This window comes from Ictidomys tridecemlineatus, chromosome 3, assembly GCF_052094955.1.
Source record: "Ictidomys tridecemlineatus isolate mIctTri1 chromosome 3, mIctTri1.hap1, whole genome shotgun sequence".
Classification (NCBI taxonomy): Eukaryota; Metazoa; Chordata; class Mammalia; order Rodentia; family Sciuridae; genus Ictidomys; species Ictidomys tridecemlineatus.
This window is the reverse complement of record NC_135479.1, coordinates 59,365,650-59,382,805: the sequence shown is the minus strand read 5'-3', so window position 1 is coordinate 59,382,805 and position 17,156 is coordinate 59,365,650.

Below are 17,156 nucleotides of genomic sequence, written 5' to 3'. Positions count from 1 at the left end.
ATTTTATTTTATTTTTTGAAGTGAAAGGTTAATAAAATAGGTACTTGTCACTCCGTTTTTCTATATACTTAACAAAACACTGTTGAAATCTTAAGAACTGTTTGCTAATCTTGTTCCCAGAATGTGCTGTCCCCAACTGTGAACTGTTTGTTAATCTTGTTCCCAGAATGAGCTGTCCCCAATTGCCAAACTACAAAATGTAACTTCCCTCCCTGCCCTCTCCAAGGAAAGTATATAAGCTCTGCTTAAGCTGTTCTCAGGGCTCTCTCTCTCTTTGCTCTATTCAAGTGAGCACTGAGCCCCAGAGTGCTGGTCCCCAAATACACCCTTTTTCTGTTGCATGAGGCACTCCCTTGATGGTCTCTTCCTCCCACGTTTCCCTGGTCCCTTACAGAAGCTATTACAAATGGGATAGTTTTCCTAGTTTCTTTTTTCAGAGGATTCATTAGTGATGTACAGAAATGCATTTGATTTATGAGTATTGATTTTATACCTTGCTAATTTTCTGAATTTATTTATTAGTTCTAGAAGTTTTCTGGTGGAATTTTTCAAATTGTTCAAGTATAGAATCATGTGATTAGCAAATAGTGATTTAATTTTAATTTCTTTCATCTGTCTAAGTGCTCTGGCTAGAGTTTCAAGGGCTATGTTAAATAGAAGTGGTGAATGAGGGCATCCCTGTGTTGTTCCAACTGATCTTTCCAGAGGTCTTATGGATTGTGCTATAAGGCGTTCACACCTGTTGCACGAGTCACAGAGAGCTGTTTTATATTGGGCGGGTCAGGACCAGTCTTTGGGAGCTACTGATCAGCAATTAGTGGCTGTGGGGAAGTGGGAGAGTTGAGAACTTAGTTAACTTAAAAAAAATAATATTTTAGGTGTAGATGGACACAACACAATGCCTTTATTTTTATGTGGTGCTAGGGATCGAACCTGAGTCCCGCCTGGGTTAGGTGAGCGCTCTACCACTGAGCCACAATCCCAGCCCTGTAGTTAACTTGATATTGCTTCTAAGCCTCTGCCAGTGTCCCAAGCTGAGTGTTGCCCCAATTAAAGATGGTGACCAAGGTGTCCCAAGGTGGAGGTGGCTGGTTTCAGAGATGAGGTGTCAGGTTGGCCTGAGAGGTGGCATTGAGTGGCATGTTTGAAGATGCAGCTCTGGGTGTGCAGTGTTGTGGCTGGAAGCTATCTCCAGACCCTGTCCAGTGTCCCCAAGTGCAGGGAACTATAGCAGTGGTTGGAGTATCCTAAGATGGAGACTACTGTGGGAGCCCCAAGCTGGTAGATGGGGGTCCACATGGGAGTGGCTACAGGGGTCCTGAGTAAGAGTGGCAGACTGGGGTCCTGAATGGGAGAGGTAGCCAAATGTTTTCTCTAATATGCAGATGCTAATTCACAATAATTGGTTGGGGGCTCTAGAGAAGAATACCATTACCTTAGATTAGGTAGAGGGAAGTGAAAGGAGGGGAGGGGAAGGAATGTGGGGATAGGAAAGATCATAGAACAAAACAGACATTATTACTGTATGTATTTATGTGACTGTATGACCAATATGATCCTACAACATATATACTCAGAAAAATGAGAAATTGTATCCCATCTATCTATACCAAACTTCATAAATGCATTATACTGTCATGCATGATTAATTAAAAGAAATAAAAAATTTTAAAAAACCCTTGGGAATCAATCTAACAAAAGAGATGAAAGACCTCTACAGTTAAAATTATAGAACACTAAGAAAAACTATTGAATAATACTTCAGTAGATGGAAAGACCTCTCATATTCTTGGAGAGGAAGAATGAGAATGAATATTGTCAAAATAGCCATACTTCCAGTGCAATTTCCATCAAAATTCTAATGATGTTCTTCACACAACTGGAAATATCAGTTATGAAATTGATTTAGAAAAATGAGACCCAGAACAGCCAAAGCCTTCCTTAATGAGAACAGAAAAGCAGGAGACATCACAATACAGGACCTGAAATTATCCTATAGAGCTATAGTAAGAAAGAGAGACTAGCACCAAAACAGGCATGAAGACCAATGGAGTAAAGATTCAGTGAGAACCCCACATAAACACGATTATTGCATACTAGACAAAGGTGCCAAAAACATACATTGGAAAAAAGATAACCCTTTTAATGAAAGGTGCTGGGAAACCTGGAAATCCATATGTAGTGGAATGAAATGTAACCCCTATCCCTTATCCTGCAAAAAACTCAAAGTGGATCAAAGACCTAGGATTTTGACCAGAAACCCTGCAACTCCTAGAAGAAGACAATGTAGTCCCAACACTCCAACATGTATGTTTGTTCAGAAACTGACTTCGTTAACAAGACTCTGAAAGTGAGAAAAGTTAAATAAATAAATAAATAAATAGAATGTCATCAAATGAAAAATCTCTTTCACAGATTTGCGGGTGTAGCTCAGTAGTAGAGTGCTTGCCTAGCACATGTGACATACTGGGTTCAATCCCCAGTGCTACAAGTTATTGTGGCCAGCTACAACTTTAAAAAAAAACATTTTTTTCAAGGCTTCTTTACATAAAGAAACAATTATGAGTGTGAAAAGAGGGCCAACTGGATGGGAGAAATATTTTACCACCTGCTCCTCAGATGGAGCATTAATATCCAGAAAATAAAAAAGAACTCAAAAAGGTTAACACCAAAACAAATAAAACAACAACAGCAAAAGGCAAATAACCCAATCAATAAATGGGCAAAAGAAGAAATGCAAAGGTCAACAAATTTATGAAAAATTGTTCAATTTTTCTAGCAATTAGAGCATTGCAAGTTAAAACTACACTGAGATACCGTTTCACTCCAGGCAGAATGGCAATTACCAAGAATACAAGTAACAACAAATGTTGGCGAGAATGTGGGGAAAATGGTACACTCACACATTGTTAGTGGGGACTGCAAATTAGCACAATCACTCTGTAAAGCAGTTGGGAAAAAATTAAAAATGGAACCTTCATATGACCCAGTTACCCTACTCATCAGTATATATCCAAAAAATTTAAAATCAGAATCCTACAGGAGGCAGCCACATCCATGTTTATAGCAACACAATTCACAATAGCCAAGGTATGGAGCCAACTTAGGTGCCCTTCAACAGATGAATGGATAAAGAAAACATGGCATATATACACAACGGATTTTTATTCAGCCATAAAGAAAAATGACTTTATGGCGTCAATCAGTTAATTGATGGAACTGGACACTATCATACCAATGGAAATAAGCCAGTCCCCAAAAGTTAGAGGTAGAATATTTTCTCTGATATGCAGAAGGTAATCCAAAATAAAGAGGAGAGAGGATAAAAAAAGAATAGAAGAAAGAGCAGTGGAGTAGACAAAGGGGCCTAAAGGGGAGGGCTGGGATAGGGAAAGACAGTGCAGTGAATCTGACCTAGTTTTCCTGTGTACTAGTGTGACTATACCACAGTGAATCTCATTATCATGCACATGCACAGGACACTAATTAAAAAAAACTATAAACAAATAGCAGAAATATCAGTCAAGTAGAAGGAAGGGAACATGGAGAGGGAGGAGGAGAGGAGAAGAGGAAGTACTGGGGACTAAATTAGAACAAATTATATTCCATTGCTTTCATAATTAGGTCAAAATGAATCCTATTGTCATGGATAACTGAAAAGAACCAATGAAAAAGTAATATGTATATGGAACTTTTTTGTGTACTATATAAACAATTTCAGGGAGATTTGGCATAGCACCCATAATCAAATTGATTTTATAGTAAAACATTTTAAATATGTATATATAAAACTATTAGTTTAGTCGGTTTGTTGGAATTCAAGTCAGGGAGAACCAGAACCAAGGACTTGGCCTTGGATCAGAAGCATGTGGAAGCCAAGAGAATGCAGAGGAAAGTGTGTCTGCCATGGAGATGCAGGAGCTGGCACCATTGAGCCTTGGCTCTGAGCACTTCAACACTGGCGCTTCAGCTGGAAGATGCAGGTCCTCTTTTAAATCTCTTAGCTCCACAGGAGGCAGCTTACAGGGAGTTTCTGCTTGTCAATCAAGCAACCAAAGTCTTGCTTCTCTGACTGTGAAATTTCTTCAAGAAGAGAAAGCACCATTCTGCAGTCTTCAGCAAGTCCCTGATGTGAAGTTATTAGTGGAGATTAAGACTCCAGCTCTGGCTCTCAGTCCCAGAATTGTGCAGTGGGTGCCTCAGTCTCTGCATGTATCTCTTTTCTAAAATGTGATTTTCTCAGTCAGTCATATTGGTGCTGCTGACAGAAAGACCCTTCCCAGCTTCATGGGGTTGGAGTGGTTTCCAGAGCTCTATTCTGGTTCTCTTGGACTAGGGGTGTTGCCGGGGAAGCCTCAATATTGGAACTCAATGGCCCAGAGGCCTCAGCTCTCCAGTCCTCAGGGGCAAAGCTTCTCACAAATTCCTTTGTTAGGAAGAAGTTTGGCTGGTTTAAGCAACTTGTAACCCCCAACCCTGCTTACCACCTCCATCTTTCCTCCAAGGAGACTCTTGGGAGCTGTGTGCAAAAGCTGGATCTGCTGCAACACGACGGTGAGGAAGAGCGGGGTTGGTGGCATCACCATGCTCTTCACAGAGTACTTCACCCTCTGCTGTAGCTGGAGCTTCTGGAATCTGAAGGTGCAGCACTGGTGTAAGTAAACGTGGCCTGGATACCACTGAAGTCAAAGCTTTGGATCCTTGGGACTCAGGGTGATGCCTGCACAGATGGGAGAGGGACTCAAGGAATCCAGTTACTGAAATCTTAAAAAAAAAAAAAATTCGTTTCCCTTGCCCACCTTCCACCAAAACACAAATAAAAAATCATATTAGAAAACATTTTATTCACATTAAAGATCATATATTGATATTTGGAGGAGTGTTGGGGACTGGACCAGGACTTCATACTCTGTCACTGGGCTACACTCCCATCCCTGAAACTGCCTTTTTAAATTTTTTTTTAAATTTTTATTATTGGTTGTTCAAAACCTTACATAGTTCTTGACATATCATACTTCATGCATTTTGAAGCTGCCTTTTAAGTTCACAGTTTTCTGTAAAATCTCATGGCATTACTATAAATGAAGATTGATTGTTTGAACTTTCTTCAAAGAATCTTATCCCATGTGGGGTTTTTCTAATATAACCTATTATTCAAGACAGCTATCCCAATGATATTTTTACCCCTATAAAAATGCATTTTAAAAACAAGACTAAAGTACATCACATTACACTAATCCATGCAACAGCCTTTTAGGTGTAACCATAAGACTTTTTCAAACTCAAAAATGAGGGAAAGAACACAGAGATAGGAATAAATTCTGGATAGGATAAAATTTTGGCTCTAGTGAAGAGTCAATTTAATTTTGGGGGTGGGAGGTATCTGGATATTTGATTGACTTTTTCTAAAATAAAATTATGTATTCTTAGTTTTCTCGGTATTTCTAGTTGTAATTTTTTTTAATGATTTGTAGTGCTGGTGATGGAATGCGAAGCCTTTTGCATTCTAACCAAGCACTCTAGCCCAGTGATGGAAAAAAATATCTGCTATACATATATTTAGCATGGTCTAAGATTTATTCTCTCAATTGGTTAAATGATTTGAAAAATGAAATCTCATGAATGATTATAAATTATGAATAATCTATGATTAGTTACTAAGGAAGTCTTGTAGATATTATTTCATGAAGGAATCATTAAAAGAGGTATTCAATTATTAGAAATAGTTTCAAAATATTGTGTTTACAGTAATTATAATCACTAATTCATATTAATTATGCCAAATAATGAGATTCACTATGAGATTTCCATATATGCATATAACATGCTTTGATCACATCCTCCTTCGCTATTATCTTCTGTAACCCCTTCACTGTAACCGTGGTACTCTTCTCCTTCCCTGAAGGTCCCCCTATCTTTCATGTTGTCTTCCCCGGAGCTCAGAGTCCACAGGAAAGAACATCAACACTTGTCTTTCTGAGTGTAACTTCCTTAGACATGATGATGACCAATTCCATTCACTTTCCTGCAAATGACCTTTCATCTTCTTAATGGATGGGGCTGGGGATATAGCTCAGTTGGTAGAATGCTTGCCTTGCATGCACAAGGCCCTGGGTTTGATTCCCAGCACCAAAAACCAACCAAACAAACAAAAAAAACACCCCAAAACCCACCTCTGGCCCAAGTGTTTCTTGATAGTTCCTCTATCTGGCTTCCTAGGGGCTAGACCAGAAGGTCTGGCTCCTCCCCTACGGCCAGGCCACGCCCAAAGTCCCAGCCACAAGCCTGTAGCCCCGCCCCGCGCCATCCTGGCCTCTGTGTTGCTGAAATGAGGTTCTTTCCTGTGGAACCACTGTTTTGCTGTTGGAGACACCGCCTGTAGAGCTGTGGGTTTCTTCCTTTGACCGCTGAGAGTGAGTCGAGGCTGGGGTCGGGGATGGGGTCAGGGCAGGTAGGCGGGCAAGTGAGTCAGTGCGGATTGAGGGGCTTCAGCCTTAGGGAGCGCAGGTGCATGGGGCGGGGAGTTCCATGGCTCAAATGGCCAATGTCCCAAGGGGGAGGCAGCGGGTACCAAGGGAGACTTCAGTCTTGCACTGCCAGTCAGCCTGTGTCTTGCTCCCTCCTTCTTTCTCTACTGGGTTGGCAGGAACCAGGGTCTACCATGCTGGCCTCTCTAGGAGCCTTGGGGGAGGCAATTCCTCATTATGGGATCTGCAGCAGAGCAGTCCCACGCCAGCATGGGATCCAATCTCATCTCCCATCCTTAATGTGTGCACCTGCTCATAGGGGATTTGCTATTTCTAGATGTATTGAGAGTTGGGTGGTGGGTGTAAAAGAGTGAGGTTATAGTACAAGTAAAGTTGCTGGTCCAATGAGAATAACTAATGAGATGAATATTAAAAGTACATCCCTTTGGATTATGTATTATCATCATTTACTTTATAAAGAGCTGAATTAATCATTGCTGAAATGAGACTAGTTGATTATTGATAAGTCGATTAGGCGCAGGCAGTAAAATATTGAGGAGTGAGCTAATGAGGATATCGGTAGGTAATCCTATTATTGTAGGGGTAATGAAAGAGGCAAAAAATTTTTTTGTTCATTTTTCTTCTCTAGAGGTCTTATGTTCAATCAATTTCAAATATTTTGGTGAGGGGTTAAAGAAGGGGTATGAATGGTTTGAGATTAAATAAGATAAATAGGGTGAAAATTATTGAAATAATGGTAATAAGTCATGTTGATGTATCCAGTTGGGGCATCTTGTTATGAGGAAATTTAAGCTTCTAATCTTGAACTTAAAAGGTTAATGGTTCATGGAGAATTTATAATATTGATGAAGATTAGTTTTCAATGTGTTTCAGTGGAACTAATTCGAGGACAATTGGCATGAAGCTGAGATTAGACCCACAGATCTCTGAGCCTTGTCTGTACTGTAATCCTGGCCATGTTGATGTTAGGGAAGCTTGGGTAAGTCAACCTGGAATGGCATCTGTTTTTAGTGAGAGGGATGGGCCTGCTCAAGAGTAAAGCACATCTTCTGATGAAATTAACATGCGAACTGATAATTCTATAGGTAGAACTACTCAGATATCAACTTCTAGAAGTTGTAATTCTCCAGGTTTTAAGTCAGAGGTGGGAACCTTGTAGGAGTCAAAATTTAAATATTCATAATCTGTATATCTTCAATGGTGGCCTATTGTTTTTAGTGTTAACGAAGGGTCATTAATTTCATCCATTATAAATAAAATTTGTAATGAAGGAAGCACAATTAGGATGAGGATACTAGTGGGTAGAAAGTTCAGATATTCTCAATGTCTTAAGCACCTATGGTGCCTGTGTGAGTGAGTTCTGTGGTAAGTATAAGTGAGATAATACAAAGAACTAAAGAGCTGATTGAGAATAGGATTATAGGGTCTGTTTGTGAAAGTGTAATAGTTCTTCTATAATAGATCATGTAGCATCTTAAAATCCTAGTTCAAATTGGTGTGCCATAAGGATATAAAGGATCCTAATCTATAAATTAACTTTGACAAAGTTATATGATATTTTTACTAACATCTTATAAAGAAAGTTATAATGGTTATGGGGCTAGCTTGAAACTAGTCACAGGAGTTTCAATTCTTTCCTTTCTTTAATTATGCTTTCACATAGGTTGGTTCTTCAAATGTGTGGTAAGGTGGAGGGATCCATGTAGTCACTCTGGACTAGTTATTGTCAGTTCTACAGTTAGGACTTCTCTTTTTGATGCATCTCACATTATAACAATTATAACTATTACAGCTGTAAGAGAAATGACCCTATCAAGAATACAGTATTTTATGATGTATATGTGTCTTGGTAGTCAGAGTATCATCGTGGTATGCCTGATAATCCTAGGCAATATTGTGGGAAGAAAGTTACATTCACTCCTACAGTATAACAGTGAAGTGAATTTTAGCTCATGTAGCATCTAGGGTATAACCAGAGAACAGATGGAATCAGTGAACACATTTCTCATTATTGCAAACACAGCCCCCATGGTAGGATATAGTGAAAATGAACTACTACATAATATATAGCATGTAATGCAATGTCTAGTGCTGACCTTGCTGCTCCAGGGGTGGACCCCACACATTGAGCAATCAATGTGGGAGGCCAGGCCTTAGCACTCAATCTGTCTCCTGGTACCATTAGTCCTGCACCAAACCCTATAGGAAAAGCCACAAGTTCTCACTTGCATTCATTGCAGATTTACATCATTGATGTGTCCTCTATCAAATGAGGTCCTCTATAGAGACACCCTGAACACAGCAATGTATTCATGTAACAGCTTCCTTGACTTCTGTCCTTGTGGGCACAGATAGACCCACCTCAGCAGCCACAGTGTTCCTTGGTACATGGGGAGCAGATGTGGCCATCCACTCCTCTACATGACTCCAGTTCTGGCCATTTCCAACAGTGCTGGCAGGATAAGTACCTAGCTTTCGACATGCTGGATGAAGGAAGGGACACATGCTAAGAACTTGGAAGGGTGCTGCCAAATGATTCTGAGGAGTATCTGTGGCCACATCTCCCAGGGGATCTGCCCAGGCCTCCATCTCCTGTATTCTCACCAGGGCTGTTCAGCACCAGCCTTAAAACCTGCCCATCAGTGGGGACAAACAACCTCTCAGTAATATGTGTGTTGACATTCAGAGGTTGAACATCTTTGAAAGTTACTCAGTGCAGTGATTCCCTTTTGAATTGCAGGGATTTGTTCTTTGTCTCTGTGAGGTTCTGTGTGTCCCTGGGATATTAACCTTTGATTAGTCTAGGGTTTTAAAGAACACTTTGCTACTTGTGAATTGTCTTTCTAAGTATCTATATCCTTTTTTTTTTTTTCTCCATCAGGAGTTGATATGTGACTTCTGATCCTTAGGTCAGAAGAAAATATTTTCAACTTCAATGTTATGAAAGTATTTTCTAAGAAACTCTTTTTACATATGAATGTAGAACTGCTAGGTGGGTGGCACATGACTACCCAAGTGACTCAGGAGGCTGAGGAAAGAGGATTCAAAGTTGGAGGCCAGTTTTCCTATCTTACATCCTCAGCAACTTAGTGAGACTCCATCTCAAAAAGAAAAAAAAAAACTCGGAATGTGGCATAATGTTAAAGTGCCCATGGGTTCAATCTCTAGTACTTAAATAAAGAAAACAAAACAAAAATAAACAAATAATAGAAAACCTAAAAATCTTCGATCTATATGGGATTTACCATTCATAGAAAATTCAAGTGTAAACAGTCCCTTCTACTTTTATGTGGTCAAACAGAAGTTGGCCTGCAGTGATGTGAAAAACTCAGAGGAGGCAAATCCCAGGGAGAGAATAATGACAATTCCCTGGAGACTAGCAGGAGGGAGAAGGGGAGGGAGTAGGAATGGGTACTAGATACAGGACAATGGGATACAATTAAAGCTCAAAAGCTGGATTGTTTTAAAACAATATAGTCTTAAATTTTAAAATGTTTGAACAAAAATATAAAAAAAATAGAAAAAAATGAAAGGTGGAGAGGGAAAGGGCAGCTCTGGGGTGGGAACAGGTGCAGATGGCGCTCAGTGGGTGGGGCTGGTTTTGGGGCCACTAGGAGCCACAGGCCTGAAGCTGCTGTTGAAGGTGGTTCTGACCCTGGTGCTCTCTCAGGTGGTGGAGGTGATTATGGAAGTTGAGCTGGGGTTTCTTATCTCTTCCTTTATCCTTACGTGTCCGTACAGACTACTGTATGTATGTTTCTAAGTGCTTTATTATTCTTCTTGGCTTGTTGTTGGTATTACCATAAAGGTTGTCTCTGTGTACTCTTCTGTTCTGTTCAGCACTGGTGTTGAGATTTATCTGCCTGATGACATGGAGCTGGATGTTGTTGTTTCTTCCTTTGGGATGTATTCCCTGTTACAAAGCAAATTTATCTTTTCTCAAGCCATTGAACTTAAGAGGTATGTGTGTGTGTGTGTGTGTGTGTGTGTGTGTTTCCAAATATAACTGCTTTAAGTTTTAAAAGGTTTAGGTTTAGGCCAGGCTCAGCAACGGAGCAAGCCCCTGTTCTCAATGAAAAAGAAAAAGACCATGGATGTAGCTCAGTGGTAAAGTGCCCCTGAGTTCCAGCCTAGTAACAAAGAAATAAGAATAAAAACATAAAAAATTTTTTAGACCTGTATGGCATTTGCCCTTCTGAGGAAACATAATTAGTCTCTCAAAACTTTATGCAGCCCAGAAGAAATCAGACTGCACTGGTTTCAAAAATACAGACTCAGCATATTGCATATTAGAAGCTAAGGGGTCCCTGGGCCTAGCAGGAGGGTGGGGATGCAGTGGTCATGGTTACTGAATTCCGGAAAATGTTCTGGAACTCCATAGTGGTGACTAGTGCACAGTTTAGAGAAGGCACTTGATGCCAAATAACTGAGTCTTTTAACAATGAAAACAAATCTTTAATTTTAAATAATAAAATAATAAACAAATACAATAAAAACAAATAAACAAATGGCCTGGGAGAAGACCAGAGGCTCTGAGTTCCCCTCTGGATGCAGTGCTGACTGAAGGGCCAGCAGGAGACATTGGTCTTGATTGTCCAAGGCAAGTGCGTCCAGCTCCAGTTCTCTATCAGATGGTGGAGGTGGTGGACCTCGAACGGGAGCTTCCACAAGCACCAGAGCGGCTAGAGGAGTAAAGGTCCACTGACTATCCATGTTAGGTCCAGGGACAGAATATTCCCTACTGCCTTTCATACAATTCCACACACAAACCCAACACCAGGCAGTGTTCCCAGAATGCACAGAGACAATGACATCTCTGTCTCTCATTGTTCCTGCCCCGCCCCAGTTCCTGTGCAGTATGCTCTGCTTGTCCATCCTTGTCCCATTCTGACATACTCAGAACACCACCTCAGTCCTCCTCACCTTCGGCCTGTTCCTCCATGGGCTCCAGGTTTTCTGTCAAGGCTGGGACCTGGTGTCCTTGGTCCTCCACCTCGGGGCCTGTGACAGTGACCTGGCTGTGGACATTACCAAGTGGGTAGTGAGACAAATGCAAGTGAGGGAGTGAGGAGACCACCCAAGAGGGATGGGGGCAGCAGTATGAGAGGCCTGGCCTTTCCTACCATGAGGTCAGTGACCTTGGGACCCCACAGTTCAGAGGAGAGGGCTGAAGCTCAGAGAGGCCCAGGGCCAGTTCCAGCACTCACAGCTGTATGTGACCCTGTCACCCTGGGCAGGGCTTACCTTCCCAACATTTGGTACACCTCTTGTTGTATGGAGGAACTCGAGATGGTTGAGGCCGAAGAGGATGATTCAATGAAGAAGATGGGCTCCAGGGTGTCCTCCAGGTCCCCCGGGGAGTATGCCTGGAACACATATCCAATGCTGGTATCATTTCCTCTGTAGCCACCTTCTTGGTTGGGACATTGAGGAAACAGAGTCAGTGCCAAAGTGACCCACCAGAAGTGTCTGGGGATGGAGTCCAGTGCAATAGCCAAAGCTCATAGGGGCTTGTCCCACAGAGGGACAGGAGACTCCAGCAGAGCAATGGCTGGCAGAGTTCTCAGTGGAATTGCTGAGGGGATAGTTAGAAACACAGCAGCTTCAGGCCAGTGTGTTGGCTGAGCAGAGGTGGCAGCTCTGTGCATTGGGAGCTTATCCCCTGAGTCCCACCAGCACATCACCCTCTGGAGATGGGAAAACAGGCTCATTCCACACAAGAGGGTCCCTGTGTAAGGACACTCAAGACATCATTCTCTGTGGTGCTGTTGAAATGGCCCCAGGAGGGAATGAGGTCCATATTGCACAGCCCTGAATGACTGTGGAACTGAGTCCCCTGGAAAGTAATCAGGCCCCAAGTCCCTAGCTCATGCTTTCACAGTCTGGGATGTGTTCCTTCAGTCAGCAAGTACCAGAGAAATGGATGAACTAGCACAAGCCTTGTGATGTTTCAGCTAAATGCAGCCCTAGTAATCCTGATGCTGTGTAAGACTTGGAGAGTGTGTGGAAGGACCGTCAGGCCATTGCTACCTGGGAAACTAAGCTAATAGTCATTTGGATGACAGATACAAATCATCAGAGAATTAAAATCACACCCATGTTGCTGTTCTGATGTTTTCACAAATATGTTAAAAGTGACCTTGGATGAGTCCAAGAATGAGGCAGGCAGAGAGGGTGGGGAGGATGGGTGAGGATTTGTTGCTCAGATTCCTCACAGTGGGGACTCTGCCCCTCCACCTGCCAATCCTACCAGGAAGGTGGTCCTGGTGATATCTGTGCTCTTATTCACTTTTATTCTGCTCTGTCCCCTGCCAGTAGAGTCCCCTCTGTTCCGCACTCACCCTGAGGCCCAGCTCCTGCCTACTGGTGCTTGGCTCTGGATATTTTTCACTGGACGTGGAGTTGGAGGTGAAGCTGTAGCTCCAACGTTTGTGGAGGATCAACTGTGGAATGAATGGAAGACAGTGCCTGGTAGCTGGCCTGGAGCCCCAGCTCCTGCTCGCCTCCATTCAGGGTGTTTCTTCCCCTTGTGACCTTCTGCTCCCCCGACCTCAGACAGACCCTGTGTCTCAGTCTTCTACCCGGTAGGACAGGAAATGACACTGGGTGCCCAGGATGTACCCTGGACACTTTCATTCCCCACCTTTAGTCTTTTCCTGGGTGTGACCATGATGTGACAAGAGGCTCACAAAGTCACACCTCCTGCTTCCACCTCAGGTCCCTATTCTCCCCTACTGAGGAGCAAGGTGGTGGGGCTCTGCAGGGCTACTCACAGTGATAGTCTCTCCCGGATGTACTTCCCCAGGGCTTTCAGGTGTTGACCTAAAGCTCCTCCTCGCACTTGCAGGACTGCCATTTAAAGTACTACCACCAGCAAGGCACTGGCAGCAGGATCTAAAACAGCATCGCAGTTGTTTCCAAAGGTTTTGTCTTCGGGGTGTCCAGAGGATGGGCTCTGGGGAAGGGGCCGTGCAGCCATAGGGGGAGTTCTGGCGGCGGGGCCTCCTAAAGGGTCGGCCTCCACAGGGGAAGCAGGAAAACATGTTTTGGCTTTCAAAGTATTTCACCAAATGAGCTGGGAGGAGGTGGTTGCTAGAATGTGGGTGCCTGGTTACTGGGTTCCAAGTTCTGTTTGGCTCTATGACCAAGGAAGGGAGGCCATGTCGTGGGGGTTCCTGGCCTAACCCATCCTCCACATAAGCCCATGTGTGTCCATCTGTTGGCTCTCCTCCTGCCCCATGACTTTTTATGTGTGTGCACAGCCAACCCCAACACTGGCCCCACATCCCTTGACCGGCCTGGGTGCAGCCAGGGTCCCAGCTCTGAGGAGACACAGCTAGGTTTCAACCCAGCTCCTCCTCCTGTCCTCTCATGGGACTGTGGACAAGTCATCGTGTCTCTAAGGCTTAACCAGTGTTCCCCTGCACAGGGGCGTCATCCTAGAATCTACTTCCTAGCAAAGTCACCAGACATGTGTGAGATGACACAAACCAGGTTGTCACATGTCTATAATGCACAAAAGTAGAACTAAAATATTGAAACAGAGTCAGTCACATAGAGTAGAGCTAAGAACAGGCCTGGTCTCCTCCCTCATGACTTTGAAAATGCCATTTTCCTTCCTGGCCTTCTTTCTCCATCTGTATCTTGAGGGGGTTGAAAGGCAATTAGTGGGGATATCCTCACCTCCCAGAGCCACCCACCTTGTTACCTTGTTCTCTTTGGCATGACTGAGAGTAAGCACATCCCTGGGCACCTTAGGGACCCCCAACAATGAAATTCTGGCCTTTTCCTCCTTTCCATTCTCTGCGTCCCAGCCAGGGTACATGGATACGGGCTGCCCTTATTCCATGGAAGTGCTGTCTCTCTCCTCTTTTTCACAAGCTTTTGGGGGGGCATAGCTATCAACATGGAACAACAACTGTACAAGCACATGGTTTTCATCTCAGAGACTAAGAGTAGGGAGGCTCCAGGTGGAAGCTCAAACCCTCTCACACTGGCTGCCTCCACCATCCTGAATGCAGAGATTCAAGCTAGAAATAGACAACTCCACCAACTGGAAGAAAAGAAGACAGTTCTAAGAGACAGTTTTTTCTTTATTTCTTCTCTCTGTCTTCTCATCCATTCTTCACTACCCTTCCCCCCCTCTGTTCCTCACAACCTAAACATATGAGAAACCAAGAACTTGCATGAAATACGACCTTAAGGACTGAATCAACAGAATAATATAATATAGAGGAATTGCGTATGCCCCACCTCACCCCCTTTTTTTCTTATTTACTTTCTCCCTCTCTTTTTTCTTTCCTTGTTATTCTATTCTTTTTTCTTCCTCCCTCTATCCCACTTTCAACTTCCTAACTTTTACAATTTATACATAGGGTAATTTTCTAAATACAGATAGGAGTTTGAATTTATACATTGTTCTGTAAATTACCCCTGTCTATTCATTAGAGTTCTCCCCCAAAGTTGCTAAGTTAGATTAACCCCATACTCTTACTCTTTTCCCCCTTAACCTAATGTCCTACGCCTGACCCTCAGTTCTCTATATGCCACAAGAAATGGTATGCCTGTTATGAAACTAATGACTATATTCTAAATAATAATTGAAGCCAACATCTGTAGACATAGAGTCTAACTATAAATGTATTAATAATGAAAACTTGCTCATAGATGATGTATTATTGATATTGGGAACTGTTAACATTGTCTTTCTCCACAAAAGAGTTTGGAACTATACAAGAGCAATATAAATATATAGGGGAAAAATATTAACACAACAGTCACACAGAGCTGGAAAGATACATGAACAGTATGAAAAGACAAGGAGAGAAAGGACCACAAACAATGCAGGACAATTCAACATTAGAAGAGGTAACATCTGCAGTGGAAGGAATGTCAGGTAAAGATTTCAAGATATACATGGTCAGATGATCTGGAGTCTCAAGGAAGACATTAGACAGCAAATGCAGACAATGAAAGATCACTTTGACAATGAATTACATAAACAAATCCAAGAAGCAAAAGATCAACTCTACAGGGTGATAGAGGTTATACAACAAACAAACAAACAGACAAACCAGAAATCCTGGAAATGAAGGAAATAATAAACCAAATTAAAAAGTCAAATGAGAGTATCACCAGCAGAGTAGAACACTTAGAAGATAGGACATCAGACAATGAAGACAAAGTATATCATCTCGAAAAGAGTGTAGACAGCACAGCGAGACTGATAAGAAACCACGAGTAGAACATCCAAGAAATATGGGAGAGCTTAAAGAGACCAAATTGGCATAAGGAAGGTATAGAGGTACAAACCAAAGGAATGAGCAATCTGTTCAATGAAATACTATTAGAAAACTTCCCAGACATGAAGAATGAAACAGAAATCCAAATCCTAAAGGCCTACAGGATGCCGAATGCACAAAATCACAACAGATCCACCAAGACACATTATAATGAAGATGCCCAACATACAGAACAAGGAGAGAATTTTAAAAGCCACAAGAGAAAGAAGAAGATTACATTTAGAGGTAAACCAATTAGGTTAATGGCTGATCTTTCAACACAGCCTCTGAAAGCTAGAAGATCCTGGAACAACATATTTCAAACACTGAAAGATAATGGATTTCAACCAAGAATCTTGTATCAGGAAAATTAAGCTTCAGGATTGAAGATGAAATAAAAACCTTCCATGATAAACAAAAGTTAAAAGAATTTGCAGCCAGAAAACCAGTGCTTCAAAACATCCTTAGCAAAACATTACATGAAGAAGAAATGAAAAATAACAATGAAAACCAACAGTGGGAGGTAGTACAGTAAAGGAAAAACTAATCAAAGAGGAAAAAATCAAGATAAATAACAAAAATAAACAAATATGGCTTGAAATATAAACCATATCTCAATAGAAACCCAAAATGTTAATGACTTATACTCACCAATCAAAAGACATAGGCTAGTAGACTGAATTAAAAAAAGATCCAACAATATGCTGCCTACAGGAGACTCATCTGATAGGAAAAGACATACACAAACTGAGGGTGAAAGTTTGGGAAAAATCATACCACTCACATGGACTTCAGAAGCAAACAGGGGTGTCCATACTCTTATCAAATAAAGTAAACTTCAAGCCACAGTTAATCAAAAGGGATAAAGAAGGACATTACATACTGCTCAAGGGAACCATACACCAACAAGACATAACAATCATTAATATATATGACCCAAACAATGGTGCAATTATGTTCATCAACAAACCCTCCTCAAGTTCAAGAGTCAAATCAAACACAATAATCATGGGTGATTTTATCACACCACTCTCATCACTGGACAGATCTTCCAACAAAAGTTGGATAAAGAAACTATAGAACTCAATAACACAATTAATAACTTAGATTTGATTTCATATATAGAATATATCAACCAACATCAAGCAGATACCCTTTCTTAGCAGCACATGGATCATTCTAAAAATAGACCATATATTATGCCACAGGGCAACTCTTAGCAAATACAAAGGAGTAGAGATAGTATCATGCATTTTATCTGATCATAATGGAATGAAATTGGAAATCAACAATAAAATAAGGAAGAAAAATTCCTACATCACATGGAGACAGAACAATAGGCCACTGAATGAACAATGGGTTACAGAAGACATTAAGGAGGAAATTT